This window comes from Lupinus angustifolius, chromosome LG20 (assembly GCF_001865875.1).
Source record: "Lupinus angustifolius cultivar Tanjil chromosome LG20, LupAngTanjil_v1.0, whole genome shotgun sequence".
In the NCBI taxonomy this organism is placed as follows: Eukaryota; Viridiplantae; Streptophyta; class Magnoliopsida; order Fabales; family Fabaceae; genus Lupinus; species Lupinus angustifolius.
Window position 1 is genome coordinate 15669167 of NC_032028.1, and position 7830 is coordinate 15676996.

Sequence of the window (7830 nt, forward strand, 5' to 3'; positions counted from 1 at the left end):
CATAGTTAATATATGAGATGGACCAGATTGTATTAAGGAGAAGTCTAAACGTAAATAGCATACGGATGCGCGCCTAAAGAACCTGTGATATAATTGTATCATGAAGATGTGAAGCTCAAGTGGGAGATTGTTAGAAATTATAAATTTCTAATTAAGGTGAGCATCATATATTTGATACAATGATATCAACTATTTATTTTCGGGGTTACATTATAAATGATCTAATTACTAACACCCCTTAGATTTCTAAAAGGTTATAACGGATATGGGCTTAATGGGTGGATACCCATCAGGTTAACCCATTGGGGATAATGGGAACCCTATTAGTTAACACATCAGGAAGGTTATGGTCCCCAATACACCAAATCAATTTTAGTTTTCTCATCTCCCCATCAGAGTGAAAACGCAAGTCCCAAAAGGAATCAAGGATTTGGTTGAGGAAGGTCATCATACCACATCTCTTTCAGAAACATGGATCAAAGGAGCACATCCAGGAACATGGATTCAGGTATGACACTGCACCATTTGATTCATAAAAGTGTTTGAGAATCATTAAATTCAAGATCCTAGGATTGGTATTTCACCAATCATGAGGAATTTCCAACACTTTCAATTTCTGATTTTCCTAGCTTTCGGTTTTTAGTTGTAGGGCTTTGTAACCCATTGGAGAGATAGGCATGAATATTGGAGTTATTCTAATCTTGTAAAGCTCACCTTGGTGCTCTTCTAGGGACATATATCATTATGCGAATTTTTGTAGTTCTATTGAGACAAATTCTTGAATTAGGCAGATTTTGAAATTTCGATGAGCTAAATTCTTAAGCTGAGTGAATCTAATGAATAATGATTGAATTTTTGGGAGATCAAATTTGTTGAGCAAATTTACGTGAAATTTTGGAATTACAAATATGAAAATACATGACTTGTAACCTAATTTTTCTCCCTCTTTCAATTTCTGATTTTCCTAGCTTTAGGTTTTTAGTTGTAGAGCTTTGTAACCCATTGGAGAGATAGGCATGAATATTGGAGTTATTCTAATCTTGTAAAGCTCACCTTGGTGCTCTTCTAGGGAGGGTTTCATCTTCTCTCCATTGGTTTAGTTATCATGGAAATGAATAACTAACTCCCCTTTTAGTGACATTAGATATAACCAATAACTTTGATGTATCTACTTTTGCTCATTTTTATATAATCTCATTTTTATTCAATGACTTACATGGTTTATTATAGTTCTTAATGCTTGTTTTAGGTTAACCATTTGGAACATGATGTTTGATGTTGATTGTGTGGTGGAAACCATATGCTTGAGTCTAAACTAGAATATCTTATCTAATGGGTCTAATTTCTAGCAATAGAGTTAGATTAGTTAGTTCGTAAAGTTTTTTATAAGTCATTTTGTTATTCTTTTAAGGAATTGATGATTTGAGAACTTAGTTGTTGGTCTTCTTGTCGCTACACCCTTTTCACTAGTGCAACGAGAATAATGCAAATAAATCTAATGGAGTCGCCATCGATGTTTTTTAGAGTGAAAACTTGAAAAACCAATTTTAAAGAATAAAGTTTGATCTACTAATAGAGAAAAATTAGTTTAGGAGTGGGTTACGGATGAAGAATGTGTTAGGCACCTCGTATCTCCTATTATAAAACGGTACCTAGATTGACCATGTGGATATTCTTTCAAAACATTAAAGTTACCCTAACATTATTACATAAAAAAAAGATAGACAAAAAGAGATTTTTAGTTTTTTGTGTCTGACACGGAAGTGTCTACAACTACGTATCTCTAGTGCAATAGAGAAATCAATGCTACGTAGTTCTTCTAGAAAATGATTGATTGGTTGATGTATTTTTAATATTTTGTTTTATAAAGTTGGCAAGATAAGATAGCGCAACAAGACATAGTCATATAGTGCACTACCTCGTATTGTTTTAGACAACATAAAGTAGCGCGACAAGGAACTAGTCGTATAGTGCACTACTTTATATTGTTTTTATTAAATTATCAGGATGAGTTAATGCGACATCACACTAGTCTTATAATGTACAATCACTCCTTGCTTTAGACAACGTAAAATAGTGCGACGAGGAACTAGTCCTATACTGCACTATTTTACATTGCTTTTATTAATTTATTTTTAAAAAAAATAAAAAAAAGATATGATAAAGCAACAAGGCACTAGTCCTATAGTGCACTACATCTCCTTGTTTTAGATATTATAAAATAGTGCAACAAATAATTAGTCACATAATACACTATTTTATATTGCTTTTATTAAATTATTATTTTTAAAAATTAACAATATGAAGTAACGCGGTAAGACACTAGTCCTATATTGCACTATCTCTCCCAGCTTTAGATAACATAAAATAGTGCAACAATGAACTAGTTCTATAGTGTACTATTTTACATTGTTTTTATAAACTTATTATTTTTTGAAATTAATATTATGAGGTAACATGACAAGACACTAGTCCTATAGTGCACTACCTCTCATTGCTAACATAAACTAGTATGACAAGGAACTAGTTCTATAGTATACTACTTTACATTGTTTTTAAATTTGTTTAAAAAACTAATAACACAAGGTAACACGACAAGACACAGGACCTATAATGAACTACTTTACCTTGCTTTTAAAATTTATTTAGAAAAATATAAGCTAAAATAATGCAACAAGACACACGGCCTATAGTGCAATACTTTACCATGCTTTAGACAACATAAAATAGCATGAAAAGACATTAGTCTTATAGTACACTACTTTACCTTATTTTTAAAATTGTTATTTTTATTTTATTTGTTTATTATTATAACTTTTTTGTTTATATAATAGATAAATAACATAAATAAATAAAATAAAAACAAAAGAAAACATAACAATAATAAAAATTTATATGCTTAAACTAAAATCCAAACAATAACATATCCATGATATGACCAAATGGTGAATAGAGTATTATTAAACTCAAATAAGAATAACATTGAATTTATCACCAAACAAAGACAAAATTGGAGATACACAACATAAAACATGGAATATAGGTAATGTCAAACCATAATTAGGATAACGCTATTAACATTGGCAAACATAATATATAAATAAATAAAACTAAAAGATATGATGAATGCAAACCTCAACTTGTGTCCTTGAATGTTTGAAGTGGACGAACCAGGAGCAGCGGAGCTCCACAGGAAGACTAATAGATGTCAGGAACAATATCTTCCTCAAGTGGGATGAAGATAATTTTTTTATTCTAGATTTTTGGAGACAACAATCATGTTCATATGGACAATGTCTTCCCCATATGGGACGATGACACTAGGATTGCCTCTTTTTGAAAATGGATTATCTCTCTTTTTTTCTCTTTCTAGGTTTGCTTCTTGTTTTTTTAGAATAGGTGTATTTCTATAAGTGTTTCTAAAATAGTGTTTATATAGGGGTTTAGATTAGGGTTACACTCTTAACCTGATAGGCCAACCAAGCCTAGTTGCAACATCCTTTAAAAAATTTATTCAACCTTTATTTACTCATCACTTTTGAAAAATAAATTACCTTTGGTCAAAATTGGGTATTTACACTTCTCATTAGGACACTAATGATATTAGATAGAAATAATCGTGAGGAAATCAAAGTATTAATATTTTTGTGAGTTAAATAAAATAGATATTGAAATGTTGAGTAGTAAAATCTAATGTCAACATGTTTTATTGCATTTAATACTTATTTTACTCTCTAGTTTTTATTTCCAAAATCAAAACACTTATGAAAAATCTCTTAGCTTTAGACTATAATTATTGTGGAACAATCTAATATCGGTCAAGCCCCTCTGGTACGATAACTCTTTATACTTATTCGCTACAACTCGATTCGATATTTCATTGATCGACTTGTTAGTTAGCAAAGGTGTGTATGATACTCTCATAGTTTCATTGTATATAGATGATCTTATGTACGTTGGAAACAATATGAAGATGATATAATACTTCAAAGGAGATATGAAGAGGACCTTCGAGATGACATATCTTGGTTTGATTCACGACTTTCTTGGCATTGAGGTAGGTCAAATAAAAGAAGACATATTTATTTAAAAGAAGAAATACATGGATGAACTACCACTGAAGTTCAAGATGCGTGAATGAAAATCAATTTCTACTTTGCTCGTGACTAATGAGATGTAACAAAAGGATGAAGGATCACCAAAGGAAAGTGTGTCATTCTACACAAGTTCAATTCAGAGTTCTATATGTCACTGCCACACGACCAAATATTATGTATACTGGAAGTCCTTTATCTAGATTCATGTAATGCCCAAGTCAAATTGAACTTGAAGTTGGTAAAAGAATTGTTAGATACTTGATAGGTACAGAAGAGTTGGGTAGATTCGGTGGATGACATGAAGGGCACATGAGTATATGCCTTCTCACTTGGATTGGTAGTATTCTATTGGGCATCTAAGAAGGAAAATATAGTGGCACAATAAATAAAAGAGGTTGAATATATGGCAGTTGCAAAGATGACGAACCAAGTTACATGGCTGATACGAATACTCATTGATATAGAGATCAGTGAAGCAAGCCAACTACAATCTATTGCAACAGTAAATCGACGATAACAATAGCAAGAACCCAATACATCACAGCAAGACAAAGCATATAGAAATTAAATATATCATAGTGAGAGAAGTATGTGAGAGCACAGAAATAAAGTTGGAGTATGACAAAACTGAAGAACAAATTACAAATATCTTTACTAAGACATTACCAAGACTAAAGTTTGAGCAGTTATGATCAATGCTCAAAGTTAAAAATATGTATCAATGAAGAGTGTTGAAATATTGATGCACACTTTTTAAAAAAGTGCACATTTATGTAGCAACAAAGACGTAGTGTTATTCCTAATATCTAGAATTATCACTTAAGATTCTAGTAGATTGTATAATAGTTATTTAGTAAAAGATGAAGTATCAAGAAGTCATGAGAAAAATGAATACTACTCGAAGTATCTAGTCCTTCATAAACATTGTCGGAAGCCGATGAATAGACATTCACCTTTCATTTATAAAGCATGCTAAAAAGAAGGAAAATATTCTAAGTAGTTAGCAATAGAGGTTGTGTACTTGTGTTACCATGTAGCTCTAGAAGTCAACTATTAGCAATTACAATCCTATATAATATAAGTTATTTATTATATAAGTGTTCACTTATGTTTTCATTCCTATAATCTTTCTTTCTTTTAAATACTATCATCCCGAAACTTGAACAAGATTTGTTAACTTGAACTAGATTCGTTACTGTCAACCATTCATCGCTGCCCACCATCTCGAGCTACCACCGTCAACAAAAGATGTATCGATCCCCATCGTGAAAATGGAAGATTTAGGGATTTGGATTTGCAAGACCAAACCTATGGTGGTGGTGGTTATGTGCAAATGGTAGTGGCCGATTTAGGCTTTTTGTTTTTCTATTCTAAAATGGATTAGGGTAGATTGTTAAATTCTAATTCTCATTTTTTGATGATGGGTGGTCCTTGGAGAAGGCAACCTTGAAGTTGTGGCTATGATTTGGGCTACAGTGGCTGGTGTAATGAATGTCGTGGTGGTGGATACAGTTGAGATGTTTGCCAATTTACAACCCATAATTTTTTTTTGTATACTTTTAGTTATTTATAGTTTAAGTTGTTTTATTTATAAAAATTATAATTTGATTTATTGACTAATATATTTTGTTATGATATGTATTTTAGTCTTTTATGTCTTTTTATCATTTTCGATACATTATAATCAACTTGATGATAGAACTACTACATTATAAAACTTTGTTGAGTGATATACAAAGGCAGAAGGTGAGGTAGAGATGTGGATTGGAGTTATATAGAAGGCTGGGAAAAGATAAAATCAGACTTTAGAGTTAGATTGGGCTAAAGCTGAAAATGTTCATAAGAGCATTAGTACATCCATCATCTTTTTTTCTTCTAAATGTTTATACAACTCTTACATTTTCTCACATTAGTTTAGTTAAGGAGAATTGTATTAAATTAGAATTGAGTGCAAGTTGAAAACCAAAAGAAAAGGAACAGGTCAAAATTGAAAAATTTGTTCGCATTCCACATATGGAATTTGATGCTCTCTCTGATCATTAACCACAAGCATAATATATTTGTATTTGTGCTATTGCAGAAGTGAATCATGGTCAGCTTGTAGGGCATTATGGTTGTGTTTTGGAGAACCCCAAAATATAAACTTCCAAAAGGATCCATGACGTGAGTGTATTGACACCACTATCATTGATTGGGTTCAGTGTGGTACTAATATTTTATAGGCTCGTCGTGAGAGAAAAAATTGTGGGGAACTTGAATATTAAATAATTTAGCTATATGATTTATTAAAATAAATTTGAGTAAAAGATATCTGATACGAATGTAGGAGTACAATATATATTTTTTGGATTAGGTTATGTTACTTATAGGAGACTTGGGTCTATTATATTTTTATGGGTCATTATTCTTCTTAATGAGCGTTAAATGGTCTCATATTATATTACCATAATTCAGACTCTTATTCGAATTATACATCAATAATATAATATGATAAAAGAATAATCATTATCATTAACATAATATTGAATGTTAATTTTATGTAGAGTAATAATAATTGATTACACAACAAAATTTAAAAAGAATAAAAATAGTAACATAATTGTGACATAAGGATAAAATTAGTTGTATTAACAAAAAATATTTGAGCCATCATTATATATGGGGCATGTGCAATGCAATTGCTGCACACCCATAAGGGTCGATCCTAAATTCAGATCACATGAGGATTAAAGAGCGACCTATGGATTTGTCGTGGCGACCAACACAATTGTGGATTAGCATTGATTGATGATTTAGTAAATTTGGTTTACAAACTTTAGCTTAATGTATTGAGTTTGGATAGTGGGCTATATATAGGGACTACATCTACTGTTCCATTTTGTGTACCATTCTACGTACCATCAACTCTGATTGGTTGGAAAAATTATTTAAGTTAAAATTGTAATTATTAAATATTTTTTGACCAATCATATCTTCTGGCACATGGAGTGACACAAAGTTGTGAGACAACAAATATGCTCCCTTATATATACATGTATTTTATATGCCCTAACTGTGGTGGAGTGAGAACTTGTGCTTGAGATATTCCTTTAAGCTTGTAATCATAATATCTTTGTCATACTCTTATACCATTTTTACATCAACAACATAATATTATAAAAATAATCATTACAATTAATATAATATTTAATGTTATTTTAGGCATAGAGTAATAATAATTGATAACATAATAAATTTTAAAAAGAATAAAAAATAGTAACATAATTGTGACATATAAATAAAATTAGTTGTATGAATAAAAAAAAATGTTTGTGCCATCATTACTTATGAGCCCTCTGCAATGCACTTGTCGCACACCCATAAGAACCGATCCTAAATTCAGATCACGTGACGATTAAAGAAAGGCTCATAGACTTGTCGTGGCGACCAACACAATTATGCATTAGCACTGATTGACGATTTAATAAACATGATTTACAAACTTTAGTGTTAATGTCACTACCAAAAAAAGGCAGAATGTCCACACTTCGGTAACCACATCTTTGTAAAACGTGGCTAAAACATTAAAATTCTTTTAATTTGCCACTATACTAGCTGGACCCTGGACCCATTTGTTTCCTCTAAATAATCAATTATCAGGTTTGGGTCTCTCATTTCTTATACTCTCTCACACACTCCTTCTACTCTCTCTCTCTCATTTCTCTACACATCTCCTTTTCAATTCTCTACTTCC